This window comes from Lipotes vexillifer, unplaced genomic scaffold, assembly GCF_000442215.2.
Source record: "Lipotes vexillifer unplaced genomic scaffold, Lipotes_vexillifer_v1.1 scaffold342, whole genome shotgun sequence".
Classification (NCBI taxonomy): domain Eukaryota; kingdom Metazoa; phylum Chordata; class Mammalia; order Artiodactyla; family Lipotidae; genus Lipotes; species Lipotes vexillifer.
The window spans coordinates 5,775,295-5,796,870 of NW_006786802.1; the positions used below are offsets into that span (position 1 = coordinate 5,775,295).

At 53.8% G+C, this 21,576-nt stretch overlaps 1 protein-coding gene across 1 annotated transcript in view; it reads left to right on the forward strand.

Annotated features, from left to right (window-relative positions):
• The first annotated feature begins 2,214 nt into the window (after positions 1-2,214).
• Positions 2,215-21,576, forward strand: part of ZNF423 (zinc finger protein 423) — a 281,514-nt gene continuing 262,152 nt past the window's right edge. The window contains exon 1 of the mRNA XM_007459483.1: positions 2,215-2,270. The gene's annotated coding sequence lies outside the window, so the exon portion shown is untranslated. The remainder of the gene's footprint in view (positions 2,271-21,576) is intronic.

Here is a 21,576-nt window from a genome sequence, read left to right on the forward strand (position 1 = left end):
ATTCGTATTTACAAAGCTGCATATTTGAAAACCCCACCCCAGCTGTAACTAGCTAAGTCAAACAATAGCTTTGGTCCCAACCCAGATCGTCGCTGCATTTCATTGTCTTGATGCCGAGTTTCTACTCTCAGAATGCAAACTTGGGAAAGAGAGAGCCCTTGGTTAGCATTCCTTGGCCTCTGCTCAGTGACGTGGATGTGCCCTCTTGGGCGAGCTGTTTCTGAGGGTTGAAAGAAAACATGTTCTCTGAGGCTCTGTGGGGGGGCTGGTGTAAGATCACGGGTGGACAATAAAGAGGGTCAGAGTCACGCAGAGCCGGACTTGTTAATTCTGAGAGCTGTTCCAGCCCTGGCACCAAACCCACCTGAGTGCTTGAGCCACTGTTCCAGTGGATGACAGCCATCATCCCACTGAATCTTCCCAATAACCCTGTGGCTTAGGTACCATTTTTACCTACGTTTTTGAGATGGGAGAACTGAAGCCTAGAGGTTAAACAATTTGCTCGAGGTCATATAATTAGAGGCAGAATCGGGGTTTGAAGCCGGTGTCTGACCACAAGCCAACCTGCTTGTTCCTCTCCCAGCTCGGCTGCCCGGCATGCTGTGTACCTGCCTTCTGAGGGGCAGGTTGGGGTTGCTGCTTTCCAGTCTTGAGTTGCTAGGATTCTGGACAGCATCCTCTGTATCTCAGGTGGACACAGGAGCAGCCTTCGAGATGGACACTCCTGGGTTCCAGCCCCAACGTTGTGTGGACTCTTTCTAGCTGTAGGACCTCCGGCACGTCACATCACCTCTCCAAGTGTGCTGATGGGGATTAAACATGCTGAGAGCAGTGCCTGGCTCACAGTGTGTGCCCATGTAGAGACAGCGACATTGCAAAGAGAACAGGGTGGTACGTGGTGGCTTCAGCCCGCACGTGTGTAGAACTTCAGAGCGCATTAAATCTGAAAAATACTGTGTATGCACATTTTTGGCTTAAACAAAGTTCCATTTTACAAAGTCCATAACCCAGCTTTAATATTATTACATGCCCTAGACTGGGATTAATTCCAGGACAAGAGCTTTATTATGCTGTATAGAATTTCTCCCGTGTTCTCCTAGTGCATGGCCTCCACGGCCACCAGCCTGGTCTCACACACCGGGCCGCAAGGTAGTGGGGACACCCCATCCCTCCCCAGCTTCATTCTGTGGCCTCTGCGGTGGAGTGGAGAAGTGAATTGCTTTCTTTCTTTCTTTCTTTTTTTTAAAAATAAATTTATTTACTTATTTTGGCTGCATTATGTCTTCGTTGCTGTGCGCGGGCTTTCTCTAGTTGCGGTGAGCGGGGGCTGCTCTTCATTGCGGTGCACAGGCTTCTCATTGTGGTGGCTTCTCTTGTTGTGTAGCATGGGCTCTAGGCGCACGGGCTTCAGTAGTTGTGGCACGTGGGCTCTAGAGCACAGGCTCAGTAGTTGTGGCGCACGGGCTTAGTTGTTCCGCGGCATGGGGGATCTTCCCGGACCAGGGCTCTCGAACCCGTGTCCCCTGCACTGGCAGGTGGATTCTTAACCACTGCACCACCAGGGAAGTCCGGTGAGTTGCTTTCTGATGTCACTGGCCCAGGACTGCTGACCACGGAAGAGTCGACCCCAGCATGTCCTGAGGTCTGTCTGTGGGTCAGCTCTCAGTGTAGAGCATAGCACAGCATGCTTTGCCAACCTCCGAGAGTCACTTGTTTGTTTCTTGGAATAATCGAGAAAGCCTTCACATCTCAGTGGTGGTCTAAGGGCTCTTGGTAGGAGGTCAGTGTCTGGAGGACCAGGGGGAGGACTGAGTCTTCACTCTACTCCTGTGAGTGTCAAATGGCTTTATCTCAAGTGGATACTCTGATTATAGATAGTAATGGCCTGTAGCACTGTGTAGAGAAAGATTCGTATGCTGTGTCTTGTTTGAGGCAGTGCTGTGATCGATCTGTGATGTCTGCCAGGGGCACAAGGATGGGGGAACCACACAGATACAGCACTTATTTGCTGTTTATGTTTTGTTCTGATTATTTTACGTCTCTGTGAAACCAACAAAGGTCTCTTTTGTAGGCTTGACCCCTTTGCCCCCTGATCATGGGTATTATAGGGACCGCCACAAATGATCCTTCCTCCTTGCCCTGTGCCCCACCCCAGTGACCTGTTTGCACAGATTTAAAACTCACAGGCCCGTCTCTGTTCTCTCTTTTAGTTGAAGAGGGGGAGGCCTCGGACTTCTCGCTTCCCTGGGATTCCTCCGTGACAGCATCAGGTAAATGCCCAGGGGCTGGTGGGAGAGTTGGTGGGGGTCCCGGGGGGCAGGCTCAAGAACTCAGAAAGCCACCCAGCTGGTTATGGAACATATTCTTCCTGTCACATTCCTATCTCCAGTCCAGATTACCCCGTGCAACACGATTTTTATATCAGTTCCATATGGTCAATAAAATCTATTACATACAGAAACTACTATGCCTTTATTCCCCTGGGGACTGTGTTTCCATCTTGTGGGCACATTCAGATGGGCCACCACACCCCCACTACACAGGCTTTTGAAGCTCCCTGCCATGGGCGTCGCTGCACATTCATTCCAACCTAACTGCATAAAAGCCCTTTTAATAAGGACATTTAAACTCCAATCAAAATCAGAATTCCTATATTTTGTCTTCCGGGAAGGGGCTGCGTTGCACTATTGGGCGTGCAGACCCGAGCCCAGGCCTCCAGGAGTTGGTAACGGGGAGGTCAGACTTGCGGGGTGCCTGGCCATCGGGGGGTGATGGGGGTGACTTGGTAGTCAGGGGACTTGGGTTTTGCAGCTCAGTTCTGCCCTAGCTAAGTTCCTTCCTGTGCCTCAGTTTCTCCAGCTATAAAACGAGGTGATGAATGAGGTTTTTCTCACTGTAAAGTTCTATAATTGGGAGCTGCCTATGGAGCTTGGGATGGGAACTGGCTTGGGGTCCTTGGGAGCTCCTGAGTGGAGGGCACGGTGCTCCTGTTGGCTGTGCATCCAGCGAGCACCTTCCTTGGCAGCAGGGCTCTGGCTTCCTGTCTGGCAGGCGCCAGGCTCTCCTGCCTTGTCCCCCTGTCCCAGGATACTGACCACCTGGCTCTGGCTCCGCAGGGGAGAATCTTGGGCCTGAGAAGACCTACGAGGGAGTCATTTAGTCCCACCGCCTTCTCTTTTAGGTGTGGAAACTGAGGCAAGGAGGGAGGTATGATCTGGGTCAGTAGTTCCAAGAACGAGGTGTTAGGCAACAGGCATATGAACATTTAACACTTGAATGGTTACACACTGAATTTGTGATTTTATGGCCATGTGTGATTTAAGATGATGTGGAAGTCATTTAAGTGAGAAAATTGAGTTGACAAAGTTTTAAGTAATAGTATGTAATGCTTGGAGTCAGCAACAATCATGAAGATGGTTCCCAGATGACTGAAATCTGGGAAATGCTGGTATAGACTGGGCAGAAGGGGAGTGGGTGCCAGCACGCGAGCCCAGGTTCCCGGACTCCTAGTCCAATGCTCTTTGCAGCAGGATCTGTGCTGATTGGAGTGTCTGAAGGGTCCTGGCTGGGTCCTGGCTGACCCAGGCTTGGGCACTGTTGTGTCTGCAGGTGCCTGGCCCTTGGTGACAGGGGCTCCCTCCAGGGCAGGGGCTTTGTCTGAAGGCAGAATGGGGAGGTGCTCAAATTCTTGGGAGGAGTGTCCAGAGTTAGGACAGGGCTTGGGGTCCACACTGGGTAGGATAGGGGAAGGGGCTGTGTGGTCCCTGCCCTGTGGCCTTCTGTGCGGGAGAGATGCACTCCCCATGGCTGGCGGAAACACAGCGAGGTTATAAAGCTCCACATCTCATCCAGGCGCGCTGACAGACTTGGGGGTCCATGTGCTCAGGCATGCAGCCAGCTCTGAAGAGGGTCCCCACTCTGCTCCGAGCCCCCGCACCAGGAAGGCACCCAGCCTGGTCGTGTCCCTATAAAGTCGTCCCTCCCAGCTGTTTTCCCAGTGGTGTCAGTGGCGATAGGACAGTCGAGGACAGCCGCGGGGTGCCAGGAGGGTGCTGGCAGTGTTGCGGTGGATGGAGAGGCCGGTGCAGGGCGCGTCAGGCGCCTGGGCTGCGTCCCTAAGGCCGGCCTGCAGAAGGCAGGGCAGTGCCAAGGGGCTGCTTGGGGGCCTGCGTTCTGCAGTGCTCCGAGGCCACGGTGGAAGGGCCAGCCCTCGGGCCTCCGGGGGCGCTCGGGAGTGGCGAAGGTTGTGGGACTTGCCCGTTGCCAGCCAAGAGCTGAGCATGCCCCACGCGCGTGTGCGGGAAGAGGTGCACCGCTCCTTGTGGGTCCCTCCGGCCCTCAGGGACTCCCTGGTGCCAGTCAGCTTTGGATCGTCTGCTCGGAGATGGGGAAAGGGAGGGCAAAGCATCCTGGGCATTGGGTAGTCCACAGCCGGGGAATGGACTGTTTTGTTTTCTTTGGCCCGTTTCTGAAGATTTTTTTACAGTGCATTCATGTGATAAATTTTCCTTCCCAGTTCTGTTGGGCTTGGGCTATTAAAGTCAGCTTGTATTCCCTGAGCACGGGACTTGTGAGATGGAGCAAATCCCGGGTGGCAGGATGAGGTCGGTTTGGGAGGCAGCCCTGGAGCCGGGCATGGATGTTTAGTGAACACTTACTTGGTATGTGCCAGGGCATGGAGCAAAGCTTTACCTCCAGTATCTCACTGGGCCATCATGACAACCCTATGAGGTGGGTGCTATTTCCAGCAGCAACTCCAGAATTTCTCCATGGGCTGGTTGGGGGCCGCCATCTGGTAGAGGACAGGGCCAAAGGCCTGGTTGAAGCTGCTTTAGTATAATGCTTTTCATTAAGCTGAGAAAATGTCACTTGGCTGCATCAGAAAATGGGGGCAGGTGCCAAAGAAGATTATGGGGGAGCAAAGCCTCCCAAGCCACCCTTGGCACTGTTACTGAGAATTGCTGTCCTCATTTGGCGGATAAGGGAAGGAGGCTTGGAGCCGTGTAGTAGCGGATCCACAGTCCCCAGCCAGGATGCTGTGGAGAAGGGACTCGAACCTAAGTCCTCCTGCAGCCAGAGACTGGGATTTAACCTCTGCACCGCCTGACAGTGGCTGGTAGACAGCTGAGCAGAGACCTGAAGGCATCGTGGGGGCTTTGGGAAGGTCCCTGGCGTCACAGGACCCAAGGTGGCCATGGAGGGTCTTTTAGCTCCTCAGTCCAGAGGAATGCAGGGTGAGGTGAAGAGGGTGGGCGGAGAGCATCTTACTAGGAGTGCAGAGCTTTGAGTACCAGGCAGCTCCTCTTTGTGGGGACCCAGCCTGCCTGGGGTGCAAACTTCCCCTTGCCTGCTTTTCCTGGCTCTGGGAATGTGATGGAGAACTCCAGTAAAGAAGCAGAATGCACAGTGGCGTCCGCTCCCCGTGGGGACCCTGTGGCCACTGCCCCCAGCAACAACCTGGCCTGCTTTGTCTGTGCCTTCGAGTCGGGGCCCTGACAGTCATGGGGAGCCCGGCTTGGCAGGGAGGGGAGTGAAGTGATCGGCTCACAGCAGTTCTCCCGCCTGGCCAGGGGGTCACGGGAGGAGGGAGCCCACTCTTGCCTCTCTGCTGGCAAACATAGGGCTGCTGATAGTGGAACCCGGGGGAAGAAACACTGCATTCAGAGCCGAGGGACGGGAGTGCCTAGTAGGTGTGGGATTTTAAATCATTCCCATCATTGCGTCCTGTTTCTTCTTATCCATAAAAAGGAGGATGAAGGGACAATATCTTATAAAGAGACAATTTAAGTGAGAGAATTTTTTTAACATCTTTATTGGAGTATCATTGCTTTACAGTGTTGTGTTCATTTCTGCTGTATAACAAAGTGAATCAGCTATATGCATACACATATCCCCTTATGCCCTCCCTCTTGCATCTCCCTCCCAACCTCCCTGTCCCACCCCTCTAGGTGGTCACAAAGCACCGAGCTGATCTCCCTGTGCCATGCGGCTGCTTCCCACTAGCTATCTATTTTATAAGTGAGAGAAATTCTTAACCTGTTTTGAGCCACAGATGCCTTTGAGCATCCAAGGGAAGGAAGCGTGTGGATTCTCTTCACAAATGCACAGAGCATTTTGCGTGTGATTTGGGGGGAGGCGTCACAGATTACTCCCAAGCTCTTCCTCTTGCCGGGCCATGGGTTCAAACTCCTTAGAAGTGTGAGGGTCCTTTGTGAAAGCCCCACAGGGGTCCCGAGCTCAAAGGCCCATCCGAGGTGGGCTGGTAGCACAGGTGAGTGGGTAGGTTTGGGGGGCACTGTGAATTGCGACCCAGGCCCTGCTACGGGGGCAGCCGTCCCTCAGTGCTATAGCGGATTGTGACGGGGCACCTGGCCCCAGAATCACCACATCATCTGAGTTTTTAAAAGAGAAGCCAGAAAGCTGGATTTTCATACGATACCATCAGATTAAAAAATTAACGACTCATATCTTTTTTTTTTTTGTCGTACATGGGCCTCTTACTGTTGTGGCCTCTCCCGTTGCGGAGCACAAGCTCCGGACGCGCAGGCTCAGCAGCCATGGCTCACGGGCCCAGCCGCTCCGCGGCATGTGGGATCTTCCCGGACCGTGGCACGAACCCGTGTCTCCTGCATCGGCAGGCGGACTCTCAACCACTGTGCCACCAGGGAAGCCCAACAACTCATATATTTTTAAAGCAGATTTATTGAGATATAGTATGAGGGTTCCAATTTTTCCACATCTTCACTAATATGTGTAATTTATCTTTTTTTTGAGGGGGGGATTCTAGGCTTCCTAGATGTGGAATGGTATCTCATTTTGGGCAATTCATATATCTGAAAAACATTGTTCAGGTCAAAGAGTGTCCTTCTGCCAGCTGGTTTCAGCCTGGCCACCATTAGAAGGTTGCCCAGTGCGTCTTTACCAAGGTTCCACTTTCCAGGTTTGACTTTCCAGGCCTCTCTGCTTCCCGTCACCTGCCCACAGCCCAGCTCAGTGGGGAGGCCCTTCCTCCCTTCAGTGCTTCCTCTCTCTTCCCTCAATCCCTTTTGCAATGAGGTGTCTGAGTGGCAGGCACCAGGATGATTGTAAGCTTACCGTGTGGGGTTTCAGGGAAACAACCCAACCAAACTGAGCTTTGCCTCCCTTCCCCTGGTCACCAAGTTTGAGCTGGGAGATGAAGGGGCTCATCTTTGTGTAAATGTCTAATCACCGTCTCACTGGAGCCTCCCACCTCCCTGGGCCAGGTTTCGGGACAGGTTGGGCTTCCTTCCACCATGGCTGCTCTGGACCAAGCTGGGGATGCAGTGCCAGAAGGGCCTGGGGGTGGTCTGGAGACGGAAAAGAGTTAATTTGTTGACAAATACTCACTGTCAATGCCTGGGCAGGTTAGCCAGGTTTATTTCTGGCGTGGTGACACACACACACTTGTGGTTGGAGAGGAACACTCAATATAATCAACTGTTTGTGATGGCCCAACAGCCTGAGACCTTATTGGTGTGATTGGAGTTTCAGGCCTTCCTGTCACGTTACAGGTCTCATTTTTCTGGTTAATGAAACCAGCATTCCCATTTCTGAGCCACTTCTAGGTGCCAGTCCTCCTTCTCAGTGCTTTTCACATATAGAAAGTGAGGCACAGAGACACTAATGACCTGCTTCAAGGTCACACAGCCAGGAGGTGGCAGAGCTGGGATTTGAACCCAGGCAGCTCAGGCATGAATGTAGCATCTAAACTGTAAATGGCAGATCTGTCTATGTGAATGTTGTTTCAGGCTCTTCATTTCAGGGGATCTAGAGGCTTGGGGAGGAGGGCCAGCTTAGTGCCCAGGTCCCTCCTGGGTCAGGTGGGAGAGTCTAACTAGGGCCAGGCCTCCTGGTTTGCTGCCCAGAAGGAGAGGAGGTGCCTGTTTTGAAGGCCTTGTGCACATTTTCCAAATTCAAAGGCCAGGTCTGGAAAACACTGGGTCAGGCTCTCTTTAGAGACTCCCACCAGCCTGACCCCAGCCCATCTCCCCCTGGGCCTTTGCTCATGACCATCCTTGGGTGTGGGACATGTGTGTGCTTTGCAGGGTCAGGGGGAGGCTGTGTTAGGGCTGCAGGCTCTGAGACCTGCTCAGCAGGGAGATTAGAGTGGCATCTGGGTGTCTGGTGCCTGGGGGGCCTCTTGGGGGAGGGATGCTGGAAGCCTTTCCTTTTCCTTTTCCTTTTAATCGGACTCTGGGTAAGCTGCGGGGTAGCGGGAGTGGTCAGTGCGCCCACCACGGACAAAGGTGGCAGCCTTCTCGCCCCCTGCAGCCCTTTACATCCACGTTGTGACCAGTGGGGTGGACGGAAATGTCTGGAAGACTGGGCCTTTCACCGCAGGGAGCTGAGGCCCCTTGGTGCAGCCCAGCCTGCACTTCTGAACCTTCTCAGAGCTGCCTCCCCACCCCACTTGTGTTTTCCTAGAGCATGTATTTATTATTTCAACTACTCCACAGAGACTCCACCCACTACCTTGTGCTTCTGCGCACTCGCTGCTTACATGTCTCTTGGCCCCTTTGCCAGCTCCATCCGTGTATAAAACCCTTCTCTCTAGATGAAGTGCAGGGTGAATGCACCGGTGGGGTCCATATAGCCCCCATGAGCCCCGAGCTTCCCGGAACCCCTGGATCCACATATCCTGCCCTTCTTAGCAGCTACTTGCGGGTCTCTGGGTGCATGGGCATTCGTTTTCTGAACTGCCCCTCCCTGCTGGACACTTGGACTGCATTCAGTTTTGGAATCATAAACAATGCTCTGACCAATGTCTTTGTGTAGGTGGTCTTTTCTCCTTTGGAGTTTTTCTTAGGGGCTCCCAGGACCTTTAAACTTTTTCTTCAATCCTCAAATTGAGGCTGGAGAGACTGTCTCCCTCTCTCCCCTCCTCTCCCATGGGGTCCCTCACCCTGAATTCTTTCCTGAGTGACCGTCTTAACCTGGCTCATCAGTGAGGGTGTCCCAACAACCCCTTTCCCCACGATCCCGGGGCCGGCGACAGAAGCTGCCAGGTGCCCCTTGGCTTAGCTGGCGCTATCCACCTCCTGTGCTCGAGCCCCCAACCCAGTCATTTCCTCGATGAGGACCAGGGGACGTTTTAAAGGAGTAGAAAAGTCCTGAACAGATGTAGAATTTCTTTGCATTTTAAAGACTTAAGAAATGCGTTTTTATATGGGGCCAGCTGGGGAGTTTCTCATTAGCTCGGCTGGGGCGTCTGTGGGGAGTTGAGCTGACTGGAGCCAGGCAGGCTGGGTAGGAAGATGCGGTGTCCCCGAGCTCACCGGGGGGAGCGCGGCAGGCATGCGCTGGCTGGGCTGCACCGTGGACCCCTGGCCAGGCTGTGCCTTTGTCAGAGCTTCTTTCCCCAGCACAGGAGGCCTCAGAAACCTTCAGGCGGTGACTGGAGCTGAGCGGTGGCCATTCTGTTACCATGGTGAGCGGTCCATGAGGTAGGGCGTCTGTGCCCTGTGTGCACACGGAGGCATGCCCTTGTGTGTGTGTGTGTGTGTGTGTGTGTGTGTGTGTGTGTGTGTATGTTTGAGTGTGCCCAGGTGCCTTGGTCCTGCCTCAAACCCCTGGGGGCTCTGGGGCCTCTGCACCCCTCTGTGCAGCATCCTGGGCCCCTGGAGCTGACTTGGACCAGTTCTCCAAGGGGGATGTGGCGTTTCCTGCCCACCCTTTCCTCTGGCTCTGGACCATCCAGGGGCCCCTGCTGGGCTGCACTGTACATCGCTTCCTCTGTGCCGTGTCTGCCGTGCACATGTGCATGTGCGCGTGTGTGCTGGCACCCAGGGTACGGGTGAGGGAGTGTGTGTGTGTGTGTGTGTGTGTGTGTGTGTGTGTGTGTGTGTGGTGTGTGTGGTGTCTCTCTTCTGATTCCCTTTTTCCTCCCCTACGGCCTGGCTGATGGTTTCGCTGGAGTGAATCCAGAGTGGGGCTTGTCTTGCTGATTTCACCTCTCTGGGTGTACTTGCAGCTTCCTCAGAGGCAGGGACTCTGTGTCATTTGTCCCGTACCTGCAGGCTGGTGCACAGCAGCTGCTCTGCCATTGTACCCTTGCTCTTTGTAGCGAGGTTGCCTGCTCCCAGCCCCGCTGATTGAGGACCGTCCGCTCCAGCAAGCCCGGTGCCCCCCTTCTCCTCTCCTGGTGCTCTTGGGCTTTTGGGGGACATCAGTAATGAGGACTGTAATGTTGGACGGGCTGGTCCTACTTTCTCCAGCCTTGAGTGCTCCCTAAGGTCCAGGACCCCACTGGTGGATGGTGGAAATCCGCAGTTTTTTGGTGACTGGAAGCCTGGCTATAAACCAGGGCCACAGTCAGGTGTGTATGTGGGTGTGGGCCTGTGGGTGATGATGACTTTGTTCCTTAGGACTTTGGGGAGGTCTCTCCATGTTTTCCAGGCGTGGTTTATATTGGCTCAGCTCAAACTTGACCATGTAGGCAAATTTGGTGATCTTGTTAAAAATGCAGATTCTGACTCAGCTGTTCTGGATGGGGCCTGGGATTCTGCATTTCTACCCAGCTCTAGAGTGGTGTTGATGGCTCACACACCACCCAGAGTAGCCAGGACTTAGAGGGTTTGATGAGTTAAGCCCTCTCGCCCACTCCCCTTGACCTTTGCTCTGGCCGGGCTCTCTGCCTGTGGAGCTCATCCTTCAAAGCTCAGCCTAAATGATGCCTCCTCCAGGAAGCATCCCATGATAGCCCTGCTGTAATTATTGTGCCTGCCCCTGAGCCTCGGGGGCCGCCCTGATCCTGGCCCTCACTGCCCTTTGCTTGGTTATGACGTTCTTTCTGTACGTGCCCGGTTCCCTTGCTTCTCTGCTGTCTCCTTCAGGCAGTGACCATGTCTGATTCTCTGTGCTCCCAGACCCCAGCTCTGGCTCGGTAACTGACAGATACCTAGCAAATGTTTGCCAAGGTGGAGAACTTCACTTCTGCCTCTTCATCTGTATTTTCCCTTAGCAGTTCAGGGCCAGATTTTTGTTCACTTTGTTAAGAGCAAGAAGTAGGTTTGAGGTCGAGATACTTACTAGTTGTGTGACCTCGAGTAAGTTACTTAACCTCTCTGTACTTTCCATTTCCTCATGTGGATGGAATGGGGATACGTATTATCCTGCTTCCTAGGGCCATTGTGAGGATTATATGAGGGAATGCCTATGGGTTAGCCTTAGCCCCTGAGGGTGGCACCTGGTGCTCTCCACTTTTATTCTTTTTTTTTTTGGCGGTACGCGGGCCTCTCACTGTCGTTGCCTCTCCCGTTGTGGAGCACAGGCTCCGGACGCACAGGCTCAGCGGCCATGGCTCACGGGCCCAGCCGCTTCGCGGCATGTGGGATCTTCCCGGACCGGGGCATGACCCTGTGTCCCCTGCATCGGCAGGCGGACTCTCAACCACTGCGCCACCAGGGAAGCCCTCCACTTTTATTCTTGATAACACATTGATAATACATCAGGGGAAGCTTGGCTTGGAGCTTAGTTCAGCCTGGATCTGTGTGGTCAACAGAGAAGGCTCTGACGGGCCCCTCCCTTCCTCCTTCCCCTTGTCTCAACTGGCAGTCTCTAGGCATTGTCACAGTGGACAGGGCACTCACGCCTTCATCCCCATGCAGGGTTGGGGTGGGACTGAGTCCTCAGGGGACCACCCTCACTTAGCTGACCCTGGCTGGTGGGGCGCTGCTTGTTTCCCAAGTGGGGAAGGCTGGGTGTGGTTGGGAGTTGGCAGGGGTTGGTGGGCAGGGTCTGGTCTGAAAGGCAGAGGCTCTGAGGCTGTCATATGATCAGGCTCCTTCCCTGGGTGGAGCTTGATGCATCCACTGTGCAGCCATGGATGGCCAGTAGGAAATGGCCAAGGTCAGCCCAATTGTGCCACCTGGCTGGTCCTGGCTTCCTGGGTGGGCACTCTGCAGGGCCCAGCTTCTGGGATGGGTATGGTGAGCGCTGTGTCAGCCACTGTCCTGCTGTAGGCTGTGGGCAGCCCACAGGGGTTAGGCGGTTGTCATCTTAGCTGACACTCTCTTAAAATTCTTCAGGGTGAGGCAGGTGTGGGTATGTGTACATGTTCTCTCTCTCTCTCTCTCTCTTTCTCTCCACGCATGTATTAGGTTGAGCTTGCCTAGCTGATGCCTGCCTGGTTCAAAAAACCATTATTTTGCCCACACTGATAATTCTTTTTTCCTTTATTGTGGTTGGTGCTTTAACTGATGGCTGCTGGCCATACTTGGTAGTAGTTAGCTCATCAGACTGACACTGAATCCAGTAAATAGGAGACACTTTTACTTCTGCTCTTCTACTTCTCTGGGCTAAATGCTTTGCAAACTGTGCAAGGTTGTGGAGGCAGGGGCAGTGCCTGCTTTGCTCACTGTTGTATCCTCAGTTACCATAATTATAAGCAACTGTAATAACAATAACAAAAAACAACCATCTAGTGAGCATTCGCTGGGGCCAGGTGGGGGCCGTGTACCTGACATGCGTCTTTCATTTAACCCTCCTTAACCACAGCTGGTAGGAAGTATTATCATTCCCATCTCACAGATGAGCAGTTGAGGCTCAGAGACTTTGAGAGACGGGTGCAGGCTTTCACAGCTGGTCCGGCAGAGCAGGATTTGAACCTGGGTTGGTTTTGTCTGAGTCCAGGGCCCACTCTCTGTAGTTGCTAGTTCACAGCGACCTAGGACCCAGTGGAGATGTAATGCATCTTTGTGGGATGACATCCCAGAGGATGTGCTAAGAACCCTAAAGAGGTCATGGTAGTGACACACCACTAGTGAGAGGCCGCCAGGGCCAGTGTGGGAATGAGTGACTGCTGACGGGCACAAGCCCGGGAGTGCTCTTCAACAGTGACATGTAACAATGACAAGTCATTTTGTGTGCATGCTCGTGTGCACACACACACTCGTGTACACTTGTTCACAAACATAAGCACACGTGCACACACATTCACATGCACACACATACATACACACCCCCCCACAGTGCACACGTACACACACTCACACAGCGCACGTATACATTCACATGTGTTCCTCCATACCTCACACACACACACATGCACACACACACGTGTGCACGTGCATGCATTGAGTGTGCTCACATGCACCCACATGTACACAGGGCACATATGCACACACTTACAAACATGAGCACATACACAGACATACACACATGTGCACCACACACCCATCCACACCCCTAGGCTTGCAGATGAGCAGAAAGAGCTGCTTCTGGGATGTCTCTTTTCAAGGATGCGGACAGTTCTCCCCACCCAGGTGGGTGCCCGAGATGTCCAGGTTGCCTCCTTACCCTGGGTTTCCTATCTTCGGTTCCTTTATTGTACACTCAGGGCTTCAGACATTCTTTCCGTCCAAAGATCCGCACCTCTGCTGTTGGACCTGGGGCTGGGCGGAGCCGGGTGCAGACATAGACCCCAGTGCCCATCCATCCGTGTGCCTGCCCAGCCCGCTCTGGCCCATCTGCGCCCTACCCCCAATTTGGACATGACTTCATTTCCACTCTGCACCTGCCACTTTAAGAGCCCAGGGCCTAGTGGGCCTGTCCCCAGGGTCGGGCTGGGGGAGGCTGGACAGCTGCGGGTTGGGGGAGCTTTGTTAGCTCCCAGGGGCCTCTTGGAGCCCGGGCAATGCTGTGGAAACTGAAACAAAGGCCGACAATGGCCTCCTTCCCTCCCTGGGCGGCCTCGGAGCAGGGCCTGTATGGGCGGCCTCTGGGGGCCCCTGTTATTTCCTGTGCTGGCTGCGGGGCTCCTGGCCAGCCACAGTGGGCAGGAAGCAGGGCAGGGCATCTCCTCCCCACCCGCCAGGCTGGCCCTCAGGCCAGAGGAGCTGCTTCTGTGAGCCGGGCCAGCGGGGCCCGCCTGCCCCGCCATACCCCCCTCGGAGCCTGCTTGGCTGAGGCCTGCCCTGCTCCCATCTGCCTGGGCTTCCTGGACGGGAAACCTGACCCCGTCCCCGCTGCCCTCTCCCTGATGCAGACCCCACGTGCTCCACCATCTGCGCGGGAGGCTGTGTGTCTGCCCCCCGCCCAGCCTTTGTGGCTAGAGTGCTGGCCCTACAGAACTGAGGACAAGTTGGGGCAGGGAGCATTGGGTTGGTTATTGCTAAATTCATCTGGGATTGTGCTAGAAGGAAGCTTAGGTTTAGTATTAGGGTTAGGGTTAAGTGTTAGATTTAGTATTAAGGTTAAGGTTAGCGTGAGGTTTACCATCCCTCGACACCAAAAAGACAGGAGTTTTGCATGAGGTTGAAGCAAACTGACCTTTGTTTCAATCCTGGCTTTATCACCTTTTCGTTCATCACCTAATTATCGGGTGTCTCTCTGTGCCATCTAGGCCACAGGGGTGCCTAGGATGGTCGTGTGCCCTCCAGACCCATGTTCTAGGGCGAGGAGACAGGGAGCAGGTGAACACACACAGCAACACTCTTGGCTTCTTAGCTGTGAGGATGGACTTGATGCACTTATTCACCTCCTCATGGCTCAGTTTCCTGATTTGTAAAGTGGGAAGACTGAAGCCCTCCCTTGTGACATTGTTATGAGAATGAGTGAGAGGAAAGATGTGCCCTCAGCAGAGCGCCTGGCACACAGCAAGCAACCAACAAACACCAGCTCTGGGGATTATTAATGAAACAAGACGAGGGGCCCATGTGTCATTGGTCAGCTAAAATAATTCATGAAAGAACTAATTATGTCAGCAGCCTAAGGTCAGGGTCACCATGCAGGTGAGCTTCCTGGCAGCCTAGGGCAAAAGAGAAATAGGATGAAGGGCAGTGTGGCCCCCTCTGTCCGATTCGAGTACTCGGGACAGACAAACATTTTTCCCTGGCACTAAATGCTGAGGAATTTACTGTGTGGATCCTCATTAATCACTGAACAAACAACAGCCCTGTCTCAGTAACAATTTGGCACACGATACAGAAACATCTTTCCTCGAGTTCTTTCTTAAATTGACCCTGGAAAATGCTCAGGGCCTAAGTGCACACCACAGCCGAGGAGTTACATGCAGTACAGCCTGGAGGCAGCCGGGCAAAGATGAGGCCGCCTCAGCTGGCTGCGTCCTGGGACGGCTGCTCAGGTTACCTTCCTAAGTGCCTGGTTAAGTGCAATCAAACGGGTTCCTTTAATGCAGGACCTCAAAGAGCCCTTGGTCTGTCAGTGGTCGCTGTGAGTCTTGGGGAGGACTCTTCAAAATTTTTTTTATTGAAGTATAATTGCTATACAATATTATATAAGGTATAGGTGTACAGCTTAGTGATTCACAATTTTTAAAGGTTTTATCACTCCATTTATAGTTATTATAAAACATTGGCTGTCTTCCCCATATTGTACAATATATCCTTGTAGCTTATTTTATACCTAACAGCTTATACCTCTTAATCCCCTGCCTCAATTTTGCCCCTCTGCCCTTCCCTCTTCCCACTGGTAACCACCAGTTTGTTGTCTGTATCTGTGAGTCTGCTGCTTTTTTGCTGTTTTTGACCTTAGGAGCTCTTCTTCCATTTTTGAGGACCACGTATCCCCAGCTCATGGAGTCTTGGAACACAGTTTGGAAGCTCTGTTTACATCTTTGTGTTTTGAGGTCCAAAGCCCAGGAGACACCTCGCCCACTGTGTCCCCACCTTCTCTGCCCAGATTATAATCAGGCTGTGGTTGAATCTGAGGGCTTTCATCCAGCAGTACCCACCCCTTGTTCACTTTTTGCAAAAGATTATTGTATTTACTTATCTGAGTAGAGTCCAGCCTTCAGGAGAGACAGAGCCAGGGAAACTGAGGCTCAGAAGGGTTAAGAGGACACAGGGCCGGGGCTGCCTGTAGACACACACGCCTAAATGCACACACTCGTACCGAGACATGCTCACACTCAGCCACTCTTTGCTTTGCATGTAAGTGTGAACATTGTTCTGTGCCTGAGATAGAATGTCCAGCTGGAGCCCCCTCTGTCCCCTCCCCTCCCAGCTGGCAGGGCTGTGGCCCTGGCCCCGGTAAGGCCTGCCAGTGGCCACTTGCCCCTGTGTCTGGCGGGCGCCCCGTGGAGTTTCCATGGTAAGCTCTCCTTTGGGGGCCCCTGGGTGGGACTTTCCATCTGGGTGGAAACCTGACCCGCAGGCCCCGGGAAGGAGGAAATGCCTTCCCCAAATGTGGAGAGAAAAAGAACAGAGAGGCAGCCAGCCTGGGATTCCAGCCAGAGCCCCCGACTCCTGCAAAGCCACAGAGCTTGAAGACCCCAAGGGACCTGGGGCTGGGCTGCTTTGGATCCACCCCTTAGGGAAGGCACAGCCCAGGCCGGGCCACAGCTCCACACTGTGGGATCGCTTTGGGGGCTGATTGCCCTGTGCCCCTGCAGTTCTGGCCTTGAGTTTGTGCACGTCTGTGCTTGCATTTGCAGCCTCTTCCTGCCGAGGTTGGGTCAACTGGTTGGTAAGTGGCTGGTCGGGATTCGAACTTGGCTCTCGCTGTCACCAAGGCCCGTTGTGCTTGCCCCTCTGCCCCCTCGCCCCCCTCAGGCAGGCCTTTCCGCAAGCATTATCTCACTGAATCCTTGGAGCAGCACTTTGACCATAGGTTTTGTTATCCTTCCTGCTCCCATATGTGGAAATTGAGCCTCAGAGAGGCTAGGGGTCTCGCTCAGTGTCACACAGCAAGTCTGTGGCAGAGCTGCATTGCAGCATCTTACGCCCCCCTCCCCCAGCCCGCCCTTGCTGACAGCAATCTGTGCGTACTTATAGGTCATCATTAGCTCATTTAACTTCTCCCACTTTAGATGCACATTTGCCAAGAAAAGAGAGCAATAACACTTTAAAGAGAGTTGGCCGGGCTTCCCTGGTGGCGCAGTGCTTGAGGGTCCGCCTGCCGATGCAGGAGACGCGGGTTCGTGCCCCGTTTCGGGAGGATCCCGCATGCCGCGGAGCGGCTGGGCCCGTGAGCCATGGCCGCGGAGCCTGCGCGTCCGGAGCCTGTGCTCCGCAAATGGGAGAGGCCACAACAGTGAGAGGCCCGCATAACGCCAGAAAAAAAAAAAAAAAAAAAAAAAAAAAAAAGAGAGTTGGCCATCACAGTCAATGGGGGCGCTGCCTGGGTGAGCCTGAGAGGCAGGTGAGAATCTGCTGCTCTCTCAGATGGTGGTCTGCGTGGCCCTCACGTGTCAGGTGGCTGTGCCTCTGGCATTTTAAGATGTGTGTCTTCATCCCTCACGCCTGACATAGGAGCCAAGCACCTCACGGCCAGCACCCTCATGCGTGTATCCCAAGCCACAGCAGCTGTATGTCAGGGCAGGTGGCATTTTCGCCTCATAGGTTGACTTTAGAACCTGGCACCCGCCCCCCTTTCTCCTCCCCAGCCCATTCCCGAGCTGGGACCCCACCCAGGGACCAGGGGTGGGCCTGAGTCTGACCCACAGGTTTGTGAAGGGATCACAAGGTGAAGGTGGTGCATGAACCAGTGTGCAAGGGCAGCCTGTGTGGTGGGTGTTGAATTGTCTCCATCATGGGTGTTATCCTCGGTCCTCCCCGAGCACTGTCCCCAGCCCAGGCCCTGGGGCCTGCCTGGCTGGAAGATGCCTGCTTGGGCCATGGCAGAGTTTCCTTAAAGGGAGATTGTCTGGTTTCAGGGAGAGATTGGCCAGCCAGCACCCTCCACCCCTGGCCTGGGGGAGGGGAAGGGCAGTTTGGCCACCTTGGTGCCCTGAGGCTGTTGGGGGAAGGGCCCTTGTCCTCATGCTCTGCAGCACAATGGCTTCCAGGGCTCAGGTCAAGGTCTGGGGATGCAGATGAAGGGGAAGCTTGAGGAGTGCTGAACGGCAGGAGTACTAGAGCCTGGAGCCCCATGCTCCGGGCCGGCTCTGTGGCTGCTGGGTTCAGGGGCCCTCAGCAGCCTGGGAGGTCGTGGTGCCCTGAGGCAGGTGGTCCCGTGGAGGGTCTCACTGGAGCATTTTGTTGGGAGACTTGAGATGGGTGGAGGACTCCACAGGTCCCAGAAACTGTCTCTTATAGGGGTGTCCCCCTTTGCGTCCTGCATCCTCATTCCAACCCCGTGCCTTTGCTTGGGCTGTGTCCTCCTCCTGCAGTGTCCTCCCCCGCCACCTACCCCAAAGCTGCATGTCCTTCAAGGCCCAGCCCCATGCCCGCCCTCTGTGCACATATGTCTCCCGGGAGCCTGCTCTTTCCATGAACTCTGGTCCCGCCCTTCGGAGTCTCTGAAGGACCACGTGTCAGCTTGTCCCTTTCCCTTAACTGTTCAGAGGCTCCATCTCCCCTGTCACTATGGATGCTTTCTCTCCCTCCTGCCCTCAGTAATCCAGCATGAGGCTCAAGCTGTGCTTTATTCACTCATGGACAATTTTTCAGAACATACATCACCAGGAAGTTCTACTGAGCGTCTAACCACCATCTCAGTTGCTGCTGGATGAACTTCATTGCTGGTGTTGCAGGACTTCTTGATGGCCAGTGATGGCTGTGAGCCTGAGTCACCACTGGCAAGGTCCCGATAGGCTTCATTCTGTCAGTCACAAATGTTGTTAAGTGCAGGCACATACCTACCAAGTGCCGGGCACTGTTCTAGGTGGTGAACAGGGCCAACAAAATTCCTTCTGTGAGTCTAGTGGGGGAGACGACAGCAGCAAAATAAACCAGTAAATGCATAATACGTTTTCACTGGGAGGGGACCAGCAGGGTGGCCGGCTGGAGAATGATAGGGTGGCGGGGAGGAGGTGAGGGTGGTCAGAGCCCTCTGCCAAGGGGTGGGTGCTTGAGCAGAGAGGGAGTGGGCCATGCAGAGGGGGTGGGAGCAGTGATCTAGACATTCCCCACTGTGGGAAGGAGCTGGGCTCATTGAAGGACAGAGGAGGGATGTAGCATCACTGTGGCTGGAGTAGAGTGAACCATGGGCAGGGGGGCACAGAGGGAGGTCGGGGAGCTGAGGAGGGAGGCAGGCAGGCAGGCAGCAGCTCACGGAAGGCCTTGAGCCATAGAACACGGGTTCTATTCTGAGTTGAAGGGGAGCTGAGGAGGCGCCCCCTTAGCCGTGTGTGGGCAGTGAAGCTGACCATGTACTCATCCAGGTGAGAGATGGAGCCCTGGGACCACAGGTAGGAGGTGAAGAGCTCAGATCGGGAATTCCTTTTGGAGGAGGTCCAACAGAATTTGCTCCTGGATTGGATGTTGCGGATGAGAAAAGGAGGGGGACCATGGACAACTCCAAGGTTTTTGGCTGAGCAGCTGGGTGGCTGGAGGGGCGGGGCCCTGCACCGTGATGGCAGTCCTGGGAAGAGTCGCTCTGGTGCGGATGGTGGCCATGGGCTCAAGAGTTAGGTTGTGGCCATAAGTTTGAGATGCCTCTTATGTGTTTATGAGTGTGAGGTCCTGCGATCTAGGGAGGAGAGACTAGGGATGTATTTGGGGGTCATGAGTGTGTAGTTGGTACTTAAAACTGGGATGGATGCACCTGCCAGGGGAGTGAGCCCAGATTGAACAAAGGAGTTGAGGTCTGTGTCCAGGGGGCATCAGTACTGAAGGTTGGGATGAGGAAGTGAGACTGAGGAGACAGACAAATGGTCAGGGAGGCAGGAGGAAACCCAGGCGAGGGTGAGGTCCTCAGAACCCAATGAAGAAAGTCTTTCTGGAAGGACGGAGTCACTGAGCCAGGTCCAAAGCTTTACGAAGTGGGGTCCTATGACCTTGCTGGGACCAGCTCTTCGTATAGATGTGGTCAAGTTGCTTGAGATTTGTGCAAATGGGAAGGAAGACCAGCCTCATGGCTCTCAAGCTTGGTGGGAGCCAGAGCTGCTAAAAACAGCCTTTGCTTGAAACCATTCTGGGGCGAGCAGAGATAGGGTTCAGGGGTTAATGAAATGAACTCTCGTCTGCAGACTGGCTCATCTGGGGGTGTCTGCACCGAGCCCCCCTTCCTGGTTCCCGCTCGGGAAATGTAGCCATGGCTGGACCAGAGGTGGTGTCTGGGAGCGGCAGACTGTCCGCGGCGGAGTCCAGCTGTGAGCGAGCCCTCAGCACTGAAATTGCCAGCCTCACGCAGCCCAGAGCCAGCCCGTGGAAGTGGGCCAGCCGCACCTCCGTACAGGATTAGAGGGATGTGTAATGGATTAAAGATCAAAAATGTTAATTAAGAAATGGTCTTTTCTAATAAGATGCCTTCAAGGGCACAGGCCTGAAAAGGAGGGGATTTCTCATTTTGGCAACACGGTTTCTGTTGTAATGAAATTGGTTCACAGACAGTGGGGAGGACCCAACGTTAAGTCTCGTTTTAAAGACATCTCCATCCAAATTAATTAGCAATAAAAAACGGAGGGCTGAATGTCAGGCTGGCAGGCAGACATTATGTGGTGGCTTGGCAGGAAGGCTGCACAGACTTCCGAGAATTACATCTGTATCCCTGTGCTTCTGGAATGTTGTATCTGGGGGCACATTCTGGGGAGCCTAGTGGGGTCTGACTGTCTCTGGGGTCAAAGGATGAGGCCTGGTTGGATGCTAGGCCTAACTTGATAGGAACTTGCTGTGCGACTTTTAGCTATCCATGGCCCTCTCTGATCATTCCTCTAAGTTTCCTTTCTTATCAGTTGTGGATGACAACAGAATCTCTCCTGTCTGCCTCCATGGTCTGTTGGAGCAAAAAGATTCTTAGATATGAGTGATTTGAAAACTCTAAACTCTCACTGTGAATCAGTGAGATTACTGCTAAGGGATGGTTTGGGCTTTGTGTACCTGATCCAGCCTTGGCCCACTCTGAGTTCTGCTTTTCCAGGCCACATTTTGTTTACCCATTCAGTTGTCCATGGAGACTTAGGCTGTGAAGTCCCCTAGGTTGTTTATGTGTCTCAGAAGGGCACCATAGCCTAATGGTTAAGAATTGGGCTCTGGAGTCTGACAGGTCATCAGCTTGCATCCAAGCTTTGCCTCCTGCTTGGAACCTAAGCTCAGTTACTTGTCTTCTATGGGCGTCAGTCTCCTCATCTGTAAAATGTAGCCAGTGCCCCTGCCTCATAGCACTGCTGTGAAGTGTGAAGAGAGAAAAGGCTGTAGCGAGCCTGGGCTCTGAGGGAGGGGGCATGGTGGGCAGTGCTGGGGGCTGTTGCTTTGATTATTGCTCAGAAGCAGAGGAATCTGTGTGTCAGTTCCAGATGGGTCCAGATGGGTCCTTGGTTGGAGACTAGCTGTTTTGAGTTTCCTGGGCCCTCCAGTGTGCAAAACCTCGTTTTACAAGAAGCTGGAGGAAGGAGTCATTCAGAGCATGGGAACCTTGCTCTGAAGGTTCCAAGACTTGAGAAAAGCATGGACCAACACATCCAGGGGAGGGTGTCCCACTGCCTTCAGGATCAGAACTCGCTCTGTCTGATGAAAGCATGTGTGTTTTCTTGCACAACACAAATGTTGCTTCCTCCGGCAGTGATGTTGGGAGCAAGAGAGAGAAAGGAGAGGAGTTTTTTACTGTCCTCTTTCCTGTGGTTGCAGATTGTACAGCCTCCTGCATCTTGCTTCTACTTTGGACTTACCATGGCTGCAAATCCTCACTGAATTTTTTTTTTTTTTTTTTTTTTTT